This window comes from Scardinius erythrophthalmus, assembly GCF_964197995.2.
Source record: "Scardinius erythrophthalmus genome assembly, chromosome: 23".
NCBI classification, from domain to species: Eukaryota; Metazoa; Chordata; class Actinopteri; order Cypriniformes; family Leuciscidae; genus Scardinius; species Scardinius erythrophthalmus.
Window position 1 is genome coordinate 27,597,089 of NC_138243.1, and position 17,419 is coordinate 27,614,507.

The window sequence follows — 17,419 nt, forward strand, 5'->3', positions numbered from 1 at the left end:
GTGGGCGATGTGGTTCTCGAGCGTGTGCGGAACGAGGGGGGTTGGTTGTTCTAGCCTGTGACATTGTTAAATGACTGCAGTAGATGTGGAGGGAGGGAGGGAGAGGGGGATGCAGCAGGTCGTGGGGGAGGGGAGCCTGTGGGAGGTGGCATTGACATCGATAGCGAGGAGAAAGATGAAAAAAAGGCAAAAGAATCTCAGCACCTGTTTCCAGGGCAACAGGGAGCTGCTGAGCATAAGTCTGACTTATCCCCCCCCCCCCCCCTCCTCACTGGCCGCATGCAGTGATGCAGCCTCTTCAAACTGACACACAAACTAATAAAGACTCGGATTCTTTTCACTAGGTTTTTGAGCTTTGACCAATAGAAATGTCACAGAAACCTCTCTAAATGGAGTAGTTCAGCTAAAAATGAATTTACACTGCCTGTTGTAATTTCAAACAGAGAACTTTCTTCCATACAGCAACAGTTCACAGTGACCAATTTGACAAAGCACCAAAATTCCTACATTTAATCTGCGATGATGTACGGATTCAACAAAAGTTTTGATTTCACTCTTAAAAATAAAGGTTCTTTATTGTTTCCATGAAGAATTGAGCTTTTCCGTTGCTCTAAAGGTTCTTTACACAGAAAGTGTAAACCCTCCCAAATGGGGGGTTTCACAGTGTAAACCGGGCCTAAAGAATGTTTTTCCACTATAAAGAACCTTTTGTTCAATGCAAAGGTTCCATGGATGTTAAAGGTTAATTCCTAATGGAACAACAGATTGCATGATAGAAAAAGGATCTTTAGATTGTTAAATGTTAAAATGATTTAAAAAAAAGACGCGCTCACATTACCAAATATCATTGGCAAAAAAAAAGGACCATTCTATATTGTGAAAAGTGTTGCGACTACATTTCGCTAGCATAAAGTGCTCTCTTCATCACACAGAAGTCGTTTGGACTCTCTCTACAGTGCTTTTCGAGCATGATCGCAATGAACATTGGGAAAACGGTTGCTTGACAATGCTAAAAAATGACAGAATTGTCATATCTGGGTGAAGCTTTCAAACTTTTAAAGTTCCCCTAATATGCTATTTAAAAGGTTCTTCGTTTTATTTTGGAGTCTCCTGTACAGTAGATTTAAATGCATCAAAGGAAACTTTAATTTTCTCATAATATACATTGAACATCACTTCATTTCTCAAATAGTCTGAAAATGGTTCGTTCGCAGATTCAGTCTCTCTAAACTCCTCCTTTCCGAGAGCTGCTCTGCTCTGATTGGTCAGATGGCCCAGTCAGTAGTGATTGGGTATCGCTCGTGTCGGAAACAAAACACCCATTACCACAGCTGAACTTCACCTCCAGATCTTCCTCAGCCCTTGATACACAGGGACACGAACAGTAACGATGGCGTCCGTTTTACTGTATCAATTCCAGCATGAGTCGTCATCCTTTGGAAGTGCAGCAAAGTGGATTTGCTTTTGCAGCGTCTCAGCTACAAGTAGTGTTTGAGGGCGGGGCAAAGTAGACGTCGTGTGTGGGCAGCCAATGAAGAGCATAGGCTGGCATTATGCAAATGTGTTACATTGTTCTTTAGGTATGTAACAGAAAGTGAGACTGGAATTGCTGACGACTCGTTTCGGCGGTTCACAATCGATTCTCTCTCTTACGATATTTCTCGTGCACTTTAATTGCAGACCTTTTACATTCACGAACCGCTATATCACACACTGCACGAAAGGTACTATTCGAAAAAGCATAATAAAAAAGTGACCCACTTTAAAGAAGGTGCAATCTACCAAACCAACACTGTGTTTTTCACAGTGTCGCCTCATTACCTGCTCATCTGACTGTCTTTGTCCTTTCTACCTCTGACAAAGAATATTCTGTACTGTTTCCCTACAGCTCTTCGTCTGGCCCCAAACCTCCAGACTAACGTTCAGTCATGCTCATCAAGACTGCAGATCTATTGTTCTTTCCTCAGTCTAGCCCCGGCGCTCTCACTCTCCCCCGCCTTCCCTTCCCTTCTCTGCTGGATAATTCCCATGATATGTTCTTGCCATTGGCGTGGGGCGTACCATTCTCAGCGAGGGGTGAGTGCAAACCAAACAGGAGCTCTTTACGCCCCCACACTGATTTATACAAACATTTGCATCTTAAAATCACGCAAAACTCCTATTCGCAGAGATGTCGGTGAAGCGTGACACTGATATTAAGACAGTTTGACATCTGTAGCGCGCAAAACGCAACTCCCACCCCTCTGTTGCACACACATAGCACGACCCCATCCCCTCACGGCGTAGTAAAGTGCCTGTTTTATTGACTCAATGTCTTAAGGGCAGTTCTCTTCCCGTTTTTCTCGAGATCTTAACAGGACAGGAATGAGAGAGGAATAACAATTATGTCACTGCATGAACGCAAGCGGTTGATAAACTAACAAAATGGACGACGTGAGCGCTGCCTCTTTCTGTGATAACATCACAGAGGCAAAAGAGCATCAGAGCGAATCACAAACGTACAAATGTAGAGGCGAGAGAAAGCCTGGAAAGCAGATGAAAGATCAGGTTGATGAGCACCGTCTGTCACTGTCACCTCATGCCCAGAAGCTGAAATCAAACCTTAACATGACACCATCTCTGCCAAACACAGCGCTGCTGTCTGCTGCCAGATTGCACTACATCTGTTTCACAGTTAAACCACTGCTGTTCCTTTCTGCTGGACTTTCTAGTCCTGTAATTCACATTCCTGCTCTTATTGTGAATGATTCATCATGTATGTTATTCTAATGAAAATGAGATCATTAATGAAATAAAGCGTTGAGTGTGCGAGTTACGTCTCTCACCATGCAGGGAGAGTGCAGTTCACATCTAAGCATATCCGAGGGGTTGGGAATTTGAGTTTGCCCTTCTCTGACCTCTCTATTGTGAGTTGTGCAGCAGTCTGAACCAATCCTTTCACTGCCCGCTGCTTTTTAGAGGACAGCGGACACCACTGCTCTTCTAATTCATGATTTAAAGACACTTTGGCTACCTGCCCATGTGAAAAACATGTCCCTGGACACATTGGGCCTCATTCATGAAACGGAGGGGGAAGGAATTTCTGTGTAGATTGTTTATACATCTAATCCAACAATTTAACCAGTTAAAATGCTCATTTTCTTGCACAGACATTTGTTCTGTTTGTGTTTCATGAATGAGGCTAATAAATGAATCAATCTGTATTTTGGTAATGTTTTGGTAACATAATTAATTGCATTTTGATTTATAAACCTCTGTTCAAAAGTTTGGGGTCGAAAGTTACAATTTTATGTTTTTGAATGAAGTCTCTTCTGCTCACCAAGGCTGAATTTATTTAATTAAAACATACAGTAAAAATATTGTGAAATATTATTACAATTTAAAATAGCTGTTTTCTATTTGAATATATTTTCAAATGCAATTTATTCCTGTGATGCATAGCTGAATTTTCAGCAACTTTACTCCAGTCTTCAGTGTCACATGATCCTTCAGAAATCATTCTAGAAACATTTTTTTTTATTATTATCAATGTTCAGAACAGTTGTGCTCCATGATCGATTTTTTCAGGATTTTTTGATGAATAGAAAGTTCAAAAGAACGGCATTGATTTGAAACTGAAATCTTTTGAAGCATTATACATTTCTTTACTGTCACTTTTGATCAATTTAATGCATCCTTGCTGAATAAAAGTATTCATTTTTTTTGATAAAAAAAACTACTGACCCCAAACTTTTAAACAGTAGTGAAAATTACAGAATGATCTAATTACTAATTATATCAACTGAGTAATTTCTTAATTAAAAACAAAAAAAAACATGAGGAGAAAAATCACCAGGTGTGAAACTGCAGTGCTTGTCAGTAAAATAATAGCATTAACATGGGCTGCCTGCCAAATGTTCCCTGACTAAACATGTGTAACGCAGCAACAGTGCGCCATTTTGGCTCAAGCATCCTCCCTAAAAAGTCCTTTGATTAACATAACATGTAAAGCCACAATGGTGGACATTCACGTGTCATATTCGCAGAGTTCATCCATCATAACTGGAATCTGGTCTGGTCTCTACCCTACAAATGTTTTATAATAAAATCAAATAAGTTACTTTTTACACACATTTTTTATTCTCTTAATAGTATGCTTTTAAAATACATTGAAATGCTGAAAAAAATGTACCTATTGTGACATGGAAAAATGTAACACCTTTCTTTTTGTTTCTGTGTAAGATCTTCTTGACATTAAAAATAAATAATCCATGGGGACTTTTCTGGAAAAAAAAGTACAAAAAGTAGGCTATAACAAAAAGATAAACTATTAGAAGTCATTTTCATTCATTGAAATTAAAGCTGAAATAAAATAAGATATAAATAGCCGATTAGATGAAAAACATAAACTTAAAAACTTAAAAGAAAATTTAATTTGGAGGCCTAAAATTACTAATACTAAAATAAAAATTAAAACTAGATTAAAAAAACCTAATTAAAATAAAGTAAAATAATAAAAGTGACAAAAGTGCATAACAAAATAACTTCAAATGAACTTATAAAATATAGAATTAAAAGGTATTTTAGGCCCCGTTTCACAGACAAGGCTTAGATTAAGTCAGGATTAGACCTTAGTTCAATTATTTAAGTAGCTTTTTTAAACATGCCTTATAGGAAAAGCAAGTTGCTTTCAGCTAAAACAGCTCAAACATGCATTTTAGTCTGGGACTAGGTTTAAGCCTCGTCTGTGAAACCAAGGGTTAAAATATAAATAAATACGAAATAGGCAATAGAAATTAAATAACACTTACATTTTATACAAAAGACATAGGCCTACTTATAAAATTGTATATTATAATAGCTTTAAACCTTTCAAATAGCCTCTTTAATGCATGTGATATATTTTTCTAACATAGACTAATGTAAGCCGACAGGTGAGTCTACAATGAAGGGCACTTTATATTCTCCATCGAGCGCAGCACAATCGTCACCCTCCCCAACCCAGCCTCGTTGGTTCGATTCCTCGACGCTCCATTAATCGAGTCTCGCAACCGAAGGGAAGTCAGTCAGCTGGGGAGGGCGATGAGGGGGTGAGTGACAAAAAAAGAGAGAGAGAGAGAAAGAAAGAAAGAACGAACGAACGAACGAACGAACGAACGAAAGAAAGCAAGCAAGAAAAAGAAAAACTGCCTCTCTTTCTTCCGACAGAGCACCTCCATCCCCATGATCTCATGAATAAATTATAGCGACTCATTGTGCAATAGAGGGAGGAATGCAGTCGAGCAGACTCGCGCGCACACATACACACGCACGCGCGCGCAGGAGCAGCAGCAGAAGCAACACGAGAGCCGTCGCGACTCTTTGGATTTACACAAAAACATTTCATTAAAACAAACACATGCTGGGAGTCAGATAGCGTAGGGTGTTTTATTTCGCAACCTATGGATCATATAAATAGAAATCCGCAGAGAACGGATACATTCACAAATAATATGATCCAGTTTTAACGGTTTTAACGTACTCGCACGGCTTCCGATTTCTGAGGAAACCTTAACGTTAGCTATCCAAGAAAAGACAGAAACGGCTACGTTTTTATCCATTTTAACCCAGCGAGGATCGAACTAGATCCTGATCTCTGTTTTGTGAACATTAAGAGAGGATTTTCTCACAAGGAAAGCCGAACACGGAATCAAATCCAGCCAACAGATCAACCTCGGGCAGCCGGAGTGGAAGGTGAGGACGGATCATTGGAGCTTTCAGTATGATCTCTTTCATCTTAGTATCTTTTTGCTTTGTGATTTTGATTTTGATTATTTTTATATGTGCTGATTTATGTAGTGATATTTAGTGTGATCCAAGGCTCAAAGGTGTTAGGTTTCAATCATGCTTGGTGATTTGAATGGCCCTGTTCAGTCGTTTCCTGCTTTTCTTTACTTCTTTATTCCAGCTGTCAATTCGATAATCATATGCCATAAATATGTGTTGCACCTCAAATGATTAAATAGAGTAACAAGGATGGACCCATGCACATGAGCTTACAGTAGAAATGCCTTCTGCTGGGACTAGAGTATGAATTAGGTAATCAGCCAGGGTTAGATGCTTAGAATTTTTATTTAAAGGGCATTAAATGTGTATTAAAAGAAAGAAATGACACTATAAAATGCACTCACTCAGGGTTGTAGTATCATTACTTTGCTCTGCTGCATGATTTTACTCTCATGCAATGTGGTTATTGTCTAAAAATGTGTGAAATAAGCAGCTAGACAGTGAATCTCAGTTTGAGCTGGTGCATTCTCAGTTTTTCTCAATGCAAACATGAGCAACATGCTTTTAAATGTGGCCAGCTCTGATCTGATGAGTGAAATGTGTGGCATGATATAGCACAGCTTTTATTAGATCAATCAGGGTGCTGTTAAGTGAATTTCACAGCTAAATGCATTTGAGACACTAGTGTTGCCTGTCACAGTGATCACTTCATTGTGGCTCTTTGGTTGAACGTGGTTTAAGTTGTTTGTTATGACTATCAACCTCTGAATTTAGTCATTAGAGACCACAGGATCTGCTCCAGGAGATGTTTTTACACGTTAGTATCAGGGTGTGTGTGTGTGTGTGAAAGATGCTTGCTTTCCTTGTTTGAGTCGTCTTCTTTGGGATCTAAGCCGAGAAACCGAGTTGCTCCAGCATGAGAGGGGGGTTTTGCCTGTCGCATCACAATACCTTTTGCATTAGCATCATGATAGAGCGCTCCACCCAGATGCTTTACATACTGGCAGCACACCTACAGGCAGGTCGGTGTAGCGGGAGGCGCTTTAGGCCGGTAAAGACACAGCAGGTGAGATGGACAGATGGTGAAGGTGGTGCACAGAACCTCAGCGCCGCTACAAACTCTGTGTTTGCAGGTCACAGACCAGGTAGGCGACAAATGCTGCGTTGCCCATCCCCAGGGGTCAAATGATGGCCACAGACATCCCTCGGCTGATTTTTCTAATTTTTAAGCCCTAATTTGCATGCGTTGTCTCATTCTGAAACACCATCGGTGATAGATCACTCAATTATGATAAGGACCCAAGCCATCTGCTATTCTGGACAAACAGCATAAGGACTCTGACGTTCTTTGGGTTTTTAAAAGAAATAATGACGACATTACTTCTCGTCATGAATATTTAACTCAGAAGGTTGCATTGTCTTTATATGTGCCCTATGTGTTGAGGAAATGTTTACTAAAAGCACTTCTGGTCGTGAGGAGTTGGTCAATAATTGATGGCCGGCCGGCCTCGGCAGTGTCAAGTAAAGCTTCGGTCCTGACGATGAGTGTTATGGCTTTGTGTCGCCTCTCTCTGGGGATACAGGCCTAAGTCTAATATTATTAAATGTGCTCTGAGTTTGTTTGCGCTTCTGTGGTATTGTCAGGTAATATTTGCGTACAAGAGTGTATAGAGTTTGCTGCATAAAAGCTCAAAGGTTTAATGTTTGAGAATTAAGAAAGTAAGAAATTGTTATTGCTTAAAATATGAAACAAAATAAAAGGGATTACTATTTTGTAGTCATATTGATATATAATCAGAAAATGTTTAGGACAGTTAAAATGCACACAAGCATTTTAAATCACAATTTTCGATCCCAAAATAAATCACAGCCACCCCATCTATCCCCCGTCCCCCAAATTTGAATTTAAGCACCTGGATCATTTCATCTTACTCCTTTGTTTTTATAAATTGGGCTGTTGTTCGAAATAATGTACTAGCATACTGTTGTATCTGGTGTAGGCTATAATAGTTATGTATACCAGTGGTGAGCGGTGACTTCTTTGACCGCGTATACTGGTTGGTGCGTCATGTCAAAAAAAGCCATGATATGTTGGTTTGGGGTTATGTAGTGATTGAGACCCTCACGTTCGCTCTCATCTGTGTTAGCTACTCAGTTGTTTACTCTGACACACAGCAGCACAGTTAAAAGGATTCTTAATATGTTGGACCTTTTATTAAAAGTAGCCTAAGCTTACATTTACCTGTTGTGTGCTGCACAAGTCCTGAAAAGTAAAGCCAAAAAGTTTCGATCGCCCCCAGGTGACTGGTCCCAGTATAGGTCATAAAACCCGCCCTCTCCATGAAATTTAATGGGGCATGAGACTAACTAACCAATCAAATTACACTTCAAATATTTTTTTTTTTCAAAGATGATTTTTGTCATTTTAGGTAGTTTTTATCATGCTGATGTAAGTTCAGGTGTACCTTTTTTAAATAAGTTTGATTTTAGTTATTTGGTACTATAAAAACCAGGGTCCATATTTTTTTACAGTCTATGGTTGAGACATGCTGTCACAAAGCACCCGTTAAGAGCTGTGAATGTGATGGTTGAGTTAAAGGAACACGCCAACTTTTTGGGACTTTAGCTTATTCACCGTATCCTCCAGAGTTAGATAAGTCCATACATACCCTTCTCATCTCCGTGTGTGCCGTAACTCTGTCTGACGCACCCACCGCTAGCCTAGCTTAGCACAAAGACTGGAGGTAAATGGCTCCAGCTAGCATACTGACAAAATAACGCCAACATTTTCCTATTTACATGTTGTGATTTGTACAGTCACAGCGTGAACAAATAACATGGTCACATGATACACAGCCATCTTCTAACCGCATACATACTGGGACCTATATTCTCAGAAGGCGAAGCACTGCTACTTGGGCGGAATGATTTGCTCGCAGCAGAAGTGCTTCGCCTTCTGAGAATATAGTTCCCAGTATGTATACGGTTAGAAGATGGCTGTGTCTCATGTGACCTTGTTATTTGTTCATGCTGTGACTATACAAATCACAACATGTAAATAGGAAAATGTTGGCGTTATTTTGTCACTTATTGGGAGCAGTATGCTAGCTGGAGCCATTTACCTCCAGTCTTTGTGCTAAGCTGGGCTAGCGGTGGGTGCGTCAGACAGAGTCACGGCACACACGGAGATGAGAAGGGTATGGACTTATCTAACTCTGGAGGATACGGTGGATATGGGGAACTTACCCCAGGAACTATGAACTTTGGGGTGGTACTGTGTATTTCAACCGCAGGAACCAGGTTCTAAATGAAGTAACTAAATGTTTGAGTTCAGACTCTACTTTTATTAAAATTAACCATTGGTCATCCATAGTATCATACATTTAGATCATGATAACCGCAGACACCTCACACTACCATGGTAAAATGTAACTATATGGTTTCTATGGTATTTGTATGAAAAAGGGTAGTATAAATACGAATGCACAAATGCTATAGCTTAATAACGACATTTTTTTTGTAATTATATAGCCTACCATTACTCCTTTAATACATTTAATACTTGCCCAAATTAATAATATAATAAAATTCAGTATCCGATATTCAGTATCCCACAATACTATGGCACAGTTAGTGTTACTACAGTAAATGCATGGTAAGTAATGGTGATTTGTTGATTGATTTGTAGATTCATGGCACAATGTTTCTCAATGCTGTTTGTCAGCGGTGTTTTTAATCTGGCTTAAACTACAGTAGTCAACATTTGAAGTGGATCAAAATATTTTAATCACAATTATACCTGAATTTTGAACAATACCCGTTCTTCTTTTAGGGCAACTTTGGTGAACTTTTTTTTTTTTAAATCCAATTCAAATGTTGACTACTGTAGTTTTAATCACAGAGACATTCGTGTTCTTCGCTAAATTCAAGCAATATATTGCTAAATTCGCGGGTCAATATATTGTGTTTTCTATATTTGGTTATTATGTGCTCTTGCGCAGCAGAGTGAAATGACACTTGGGTCTACTGTATGTGTGTTGCATGAATGCGGATTTCTGCTATACTTGCAAACGGACTCTCGAGGAGACAGCGGATTCCGATCCATTCATTTGCTGCTCTGATTGCCTGATATGCGCGATTACACTGCACGCTCACTCTCGCTTGCCCGTATCCAATGTAAAACATCACCATTGTCATCCCTTACATGTGTTTTGTTGAATTAATGACTTCGAAACGTGTGTGCTGGTGCTTCCTGAACCAGTGCGCTCCGAGTCGCTTTCACATTCACGCGAATCGCCCCCACAGTTCCAGTTCCGCGCTCACCGGGTCCGCATGACCGCTTTCACATTAGCAATTTTTCATGCGTACCGTGCCCCGTTTCGAACTAAGCTACCAGTGTGAAAGCACCCTTAGACTCCACACGCTTCTTTCATATTATTGAACTCTGTTTGAGTTGACAGTCATGACTCATATCAAGTCTTCTCATCTGACTTTAATTGACTTGTTAATGATTAGTAGCTTTCATGCACGTGTCTCAGCTATAACAGTAGACCACATCCATTAGCATGCCATGTCTTTGAGGACAGGAGCCGCGTTTTAAAATAGAGTCATTGCACCCGGAAACCTATCGCTTTATTTTTTAACCTTGGTTTGTGCAAACACTGTGCTTGACCTTGGCTCAGATTGGGAGTGTGAAGACAGCAGTTTTGTAAGGGATGTGTCAACAGAGGCCCTTCTGTACGAACAAAAGGATGAGCAGGTAATTTAATCCAGGACCTCACACAATGACGAATAAAAGGCCGCCCAGGAAGAGCGATTCCTTCAAACATAAATCTGTTCCTGTTAATTTAGCCCATTTATTTTGAGTCCTTAAGTTGAGCTATGTTCATAATGGCTTAATCACATGCCGTATGCATTCTGTACAATTTCTATATGTGCCATATTACATGAATGGCTTATTGCATGTGCTAAAATACACCCAGAGCACACAGCTTGAGAGACTGTATCCCTCAATGCAATGCCCTCAACCTGACTTTGAATGAATCATCGGAGGGATGCACGATTATTCTAAATAAAACTATAATCGTGATATGGCTTAGTGTGATTATCAAATCGCAAGTGCTGCAAATTAGTTAAAATATATGCACCTCGTGTTGCATTTGGGAATGCAAGATGTGCCAATCATCTCGTTATGAGAAGCGCTCAAAAAGAAAAAGACGCTTTGAGTGCCACAATAAAAGACTGATGGTTTAACATTTGAAATGAAAGAGAATAAGCCATAAATACTTGATTTATTAGACAGTGAAATACTGCAATAGTAATATTCCTTATTTTGTGTAGTAATAATAATAATTATTCTACTAAATAAAAATATGAAATAAAGAGATGTAATACTATTTTATAGGCATATTGATGTATAATCAAAAAAAAAAATTGAACCCCCCCCGTATTTTAAGTGGCGATGCTATCAGAAAAATGTAACAGAAATCTAAAGCCCTAATCAGATGCAACATCAGTCACAGTTTTTACTCAAAAGTAGGTTAAAAATTCATTGTTTTCCTTATTGTTAACTCAATGTCACTTGCGGAGTTATACGTGCCACGTAGTGAGAGTAAGTGATGAGTGATGACTGTTTGAAATCTTTATGATTGCATACTATGTTTAAAACACATGTAAACCATATGCTTTGCGCAGTGTGCAAGTAGTATTAAATGTTTCTATTATAGCTTTAAAAATTGGGAGAAATCTTTAAACTAGACATGGAGCATGTTAACATTTATCCTGCAGGTGGTTGGTAAGGTTGAACGCTGTTTTGGTGCTTGCGAAGACCGAGCAATGCTCTAGATTGCAGCAATAAAAGCGCACACAGACACATTCACAGCCGTGCCCTCTCTTTTCTGTCTGCCTCACTGTTTCAGGACTCTGGGGGAGTTTCTTTTTATATCCACAGAGTGAGCAAAGCATGCAGTGTTGAAGTCAATGTCCCTGCCGCATGTAAGGATCTAGCCAGGCTATATTTGGTGTGCTGAAACACAGCTTCAAAAAAAAAAAAAAAACCTTCCGTTACGTCAATTTCCTCTCTTGAGTTCTGTGTTCTGCGGTCATCAATTGCGGCGGATTAAATGTCTGAGCGGTCCGAGAGACCGCATGAAGCGCGGACCCCCGCGGTCCGCCTGGGGAGAGATGTGGTTAAAGGGTTTAATGGGATCACATGACAGCGGAGTAAAGGGGGCTGCTTTGTGATTAAACATTAAGATGTTGAGGTACAGATCAATGCAATCGATGTTCGAGCTTCTCCGTGTCCGTTTTCCCTCCCTGGTGATGGCTAACCGCTATAAGACGCAGATTAATATGGCCTCTATGTTGTTGGGCATGTTATGTCATGGAGGAAAACACATGTGCACTAATCTAAAATGAGTTTTTATGTAGCTAATGCAGTGGAGATGTGCGTCAGGGAGGAGATCTTGCATTAACACCATTCAGGCGTTGCTCGAGCGGCATGCTAACAGGCGGGTGACGGCATTACAGAACAGCCTGAAGATCATCGGATAGGCCTGGCAGTAATCCGCCTGCGGTTTTGCCCCAGCAGACAGTGCATTAGAAGACAGAGATGCCTAACCTCTTATTGACTAGCTGTGTGCATGCATGCACGCCGTAACCACGCGCTGCTTTATTAACCACACACCTCTGCCAGATCATAACGAGAGGGCAGAGGTCATATATCTGCCTTGGGTTTTTTTTTTTTTTTTTTTGCTTCTCCCTGTCTGGCGCTCACATTCTCAAGACTGACAAATTAGATGTTTCGCCTCTTTGAGGAACGCTCTGGAAATTGCTGAAGTCAGATTGCAGTCTGCAGGATGGGGTTTGCCAAAGTGTTGAGACTCTCTCATGGTTGTCCTCGGATGATTAGCATTCCCAAACGGCCGTCTGATATTGTCTGCACTGAGATCTAGACTCATACCTAGCGAAAGCAAAGGCTGCGTCAGAAAAAAACAGTGTGAAGCTAATAATATTAATAAAGCACCTACATTGATTATTCTGTGTATTTTTTTAAAGCTACACTGTGTAATTTAAGTTGATTCTTAGCAAAAAACACTTTCTTTCAAAATGATATGTGCTCATTAATGTGTAATTACTTCTACCAACTAATCAAATATTTTCGTAAGCGTAGAATCTGCCATTTAGAATACATACGAGCGAGTCGCTCGAATGGCGGCAGCCATGTTGCGCCTCCATCTTGAAAATACATTAGCCAAAGAGGGACAAACCTGGAAATTCAAGCTTCGCCTTTCGTGTTTTTACACTCAGTGGCACCGTGACGAATGCGAGGGGGAGATTACTCGCGACTGCCGGCAGATATGAATCAATACGGCCACCGTAGGAGTTAAGGCGCCCTGGGAATGGGAGGGGCTAGAAAGTAATATTCAGTTGGTAGTCATAAACAATTTCACAGCTAGATGGGAGAAAATTCTACACAGTGTAGCTTTAAACTGTACAGCTGTTTAAATCATCAATTTTACATTTTAGGCTTTATGGCGTTTAGTGTTATTTTATTATTATTTATATACCATTTAGTAGCGTTGTCACGATACTGGAATTTCCAACTTCGATACGATACCTTGAAAAATATTTATATTCGATACCACTAGTGTTGTCACGATACCAAAATTATTGTTTCGATACCGATACCAAGTCAAGTATTGCGATTTCGATACTTTTTCGATACTTTTCCTGAAAAGGGAGAAACACTCTCAAATATCATCGCTGTGCTTTATTTTAAAACCGGGACAACAATCTAATCATATAACAACACACTAATAAATGAACATATGAACAGCAGATATATTAAACATTTGAACAAAATATGAAATATTTTATCAATTTAGCTGCATTATCTTATTTATCATAAGAAACATAAGAGCTTTATCTTGATTCTGAACTTTGAATAAAAATATGAACAGCGATTATATTAAACAATGTTTAATATTGGTAACATATGATAAGCCTCATTGGTGATATATTTGACATGTGGGGAGAGTTGTGGAAGGCCTATACTTCATGTTAAACATAAATATATAGCAGCAAAGACAACGTCGGCAGTGTTGACGGCAAAATAGGTTACAGAATAATTCGTTCTGTATTGAGAGGTGCAATATTTGAAAATCGATCATATTTTTTTAATTACATTTATTGTAGGCTATTTATGTCAAAACTTTCAAACATCAAAATGTCATTCATTAATATGTATTAGTGTCAAAATTACATAGAAACATGAACATCTTTTCCTATTCTGTTTTGCCAGGAAACGCTTCCAACACGCGTGCGTGTCGCGTGAAAAATAGGCGTCGTTTCTGTTTCTAGCATGCTCGAGCTGCGCCCAGACGCGTGTGTCACGCAGGCAGTTAACATGGGAGCAGAAACAAAAACGGACACGACACGCAGCCAGTGTGTCGCCGGCCTTACAAATCTGGAACGCGGTCATTCTATCGATACTTATAAATTAAGGAATCGTGACGTTTTTAATTTCCGGTTTACTTTTGAGGTATCGGTGCACCGTGCAACAGAGCAAGGTAGGCAACGTACTTCCATATGTCACTCCTCGCGTCATATTTGTCTACGAGTCGTGGACCACTTGTGCTCGCACATGCAGTCATCTCGCTGTAGTGTTTTGTCACATGGCAGGCACTGACAGCGGCAGGTTCTTTGCTGCGTGCGTCAGGAAAAAAACACAGACGTCCATAGGGAGTTTTTTTTTTTTTTTTTAAGTATCGATACTGAAAAATGTAGGTATCGTGATGTTTTTAATTTCCGAGTATCGCGATACTTTTGAAGTATCGATACACCGTGCAACACTAGATACCACAGGGAAAACTGCCATATACACCGCCATAATTTTGTTGAAATAGCTTACACACAGTAAGTACATTTAAAAAATTGTTACCAAAAAATAAACAAATTGCAAACGGTAGCACAAATAAATACAAAAGATTAAAGAGATAAATGAAATAAACATGGCTTTAAGTTTTTCTGGTTGGTCTCGGCTAAGAATTACTGCAGAAATTAAAGTAATCAAATGTAAAGTAAAGATAAACTAAATACAGATTAATTCTTGCAATTAAAGTCACAAAAGTCAAGAGCATCAAATTATTTACTCTTTTGTGATTTAATTAACATGACAGACCGCAGCAGATTTATTAGGCTGCTGTCACTTTAAGAGCTAACGCACGGATCCAATTTACTGTTCTCTACTATTTCAAAACTGACTATTTACCTGAATACTCGACAAGACAGGCGTTTTGATATCATTTTGTATGTATTTGACCGTTTAAGCCACGAAAAAGAAGTAAATTTGGTACTCGCGAGCTGTTTGAGAGGCGGCTTTATTAGAGCGCTTAACCTGTGGGAATGATACAAATTATGCACAATACAAGCACTATTCAACCAGAGTGTATGAGACGAGTGTGTGACAGGAGGCCGGCGGGTGTCCGTTTGCCATCGTGAGTACGTGAAGCTGGTATCAGTGTATCTAGACTGCAGAAAAGTTATATTGGAACCGTTTCAGATACATATACATATCGAAATATCAATATTTTTGACAACACTAGTACTAGTTATTTTTATAATTTCAGTTTTTCTTTCAAGTTTTAATCATTTTGTTACTTTAAAAATACGTTTTTTAATATTTCAATGTAGCTTTAATGTATTTTAGTTTTAGTGCTTCAACATAACTTTATTATCTGATAACGCTGAGATCCGGAGGCTTCATACCCTGACTAATGGCGGGATCCTCGTCCACGAGCAAAGCTTCTCCTTCAAAGGCCACGTCGGTAGTGGAAGCACATCTAACGGGATTAAAGGAGGAGAGATGATTCCACAGCCCATCATTTCAAAGAGTCGGTGTGAGTAGTAAATTCCACTTCCAGAGGTGTATAGAGGGTGGTAATGGACGCTGGAGATGGACGAGCGCACCGGCGGGGTGGGGGGTGGACGCTCTTTCCCTTTCAGTGCAGCTGCCGTTTGCTCTGCAAATTGATGTTCTTCACTCCCCCCTGTATGTTGGGATATGCAGGAATAGCTTTGATCTCTTTTGGGCTGCAGGGTTTTTTTTTTTTTGACCACTCACGCAAATTGCTCCTGTAGGGACTGTGGCCCGAGGACTGTTTATTCGTCTGTAACTGCAAAGAAAGGTAAAGACACTTTGTCTCGGATATCAATGTGCAAGGGTCGCAGGGGTCACCCCAGAGTACCTTTCCACCAGCTGTTAGGAATCCTGGGAATGTGTGTTAAAGGGGTGCTCATCTAGACAACAAGCAGCTAATGGTTTCACTCATGTTTTTTTTGGCCAATCTCGTGATTCAGACACACAATTAGCTGCGGTCATCCACACGTCCATATGCTACACACCCTGCCAGATTGTGCGAAGACTCCTGTGAAAAGTGACAATGTGTGGTATTACTGCATCATGAGAGTTGCGTTCCTTCATTTGCGTGAATTTTTTATGAATCATTTTGGAAAATTGTTAAAGGAATAGTTTCAATGCAAGTTAAGCTGAATCGACTGATTTTTTTTAATAATGTTGACCCCCCCCCCCCCCCAAAAAAAAGAATAATAATTGGGTCCTTTTCCTCATTTTCTTAAAACAACAACAACTTACAATGGAAGTAAATAGGGCAGCAAAAAAAATTCTGAAGGAAATGAATATTTAAATGTGAAACTTAATTTTTTACATTATTTACAATAATTCAGATTTAAAACTATTAAATCTGTACAGCTGTTTAAATCATAATTTTTTGCGTTTAAAGATTTATGGCGTTCAGTTTTATTTTAGTATTATGTATTTATATACTATTGTAATATTTATTTATTGCATTTTATTTTACTTTTTAGTTTTCATTTTAATTTTAAGTTTTAGTAGTTTTATTTCATGGTTTTTGTCATTTCTATGAGTTTTTTCAAGTACTGGAATTCAGCTTTAAGTTATTTAATGTCAGTTTTAGTAATTTTAGCACTTCAACTTGTTCTATTTCAGTTAGTTGCCAAGGCAACATGTCCAATTATTATTTAGGTTTTACATCTAATATTCATATTTTTAAAATCAGCTTTATTTCAGTTAACAAAAAAGATTTTAATAGTTAACAATAACAAAAAAAGTTATAGCATTGCATTGTCATTGCAAAAAAAGTTGTAAAATTGTGTATAGCTTTACAGAGAAAAAGTTAGTAAAATAATAATAATAATAATAATTTACATGTTGAAAGTATTTTAACATTTTACAGATTGGCCTTATCCACTTCCATTAAGTGCCTCATTGTAACCCAGTTTTTTGTTTTGTTTTTAGGAGAAAATCATTATGCTACAAATGCTGTAGATTGAGCTTAACTTGCATTGCACACTTTTATTTGCTCTAGTCCGCTAGTTTGTGGGAGAAGGGGTAAGGCGACGATTTCCGCCTCTTATTTTTAGTTGACTGTGGTGACAGCTGGTAGAGATAAGGAGGATTAGATGCTGTGTTCAATGTCTTGTAATACACACTCCCAAATACACTACTGTATTGGTGTTTGGCCACCTGAGAAAAGGCTTAGACACACTATGGCAGTTCAAACACCAAGCAGCAAAGTGTCTCTCTCTCTGTAACTTCTTTCATCCTTCCTTCAGGCACAGACAACTAAAAAGA

At 39.1% G+C, this 17,419-nt stretch overlaps 1 protein-coding gene across 2 annotated transcripts in view; it reads left to right on the top strand.

Annotated features, from left to right (window-relative positions):
• The first annotated feature begins 5,026 nt into the window (after positions 1–5,026).
• LOC308683959 (peptidyl-prolyl cis-trans isomerase-like) overlaps positions 5,027–17,419 on the top strand; it is a 52,468-nt gene continuing 40,075 nt past the window's right edge. Inside the window, exon 1 of one of the 2 annotated variants that reach the window (XM_081354882.1) lies at positions 5,027–5,712. The gene's annotated coding sequence lies outside the window, so the exon portion shown is untranslated. The remainder of the gene's footprint in view (positions 5,713–17,419) is intronic. The other variant, XM_081354883.1, reaches the window with a different exon arrangement.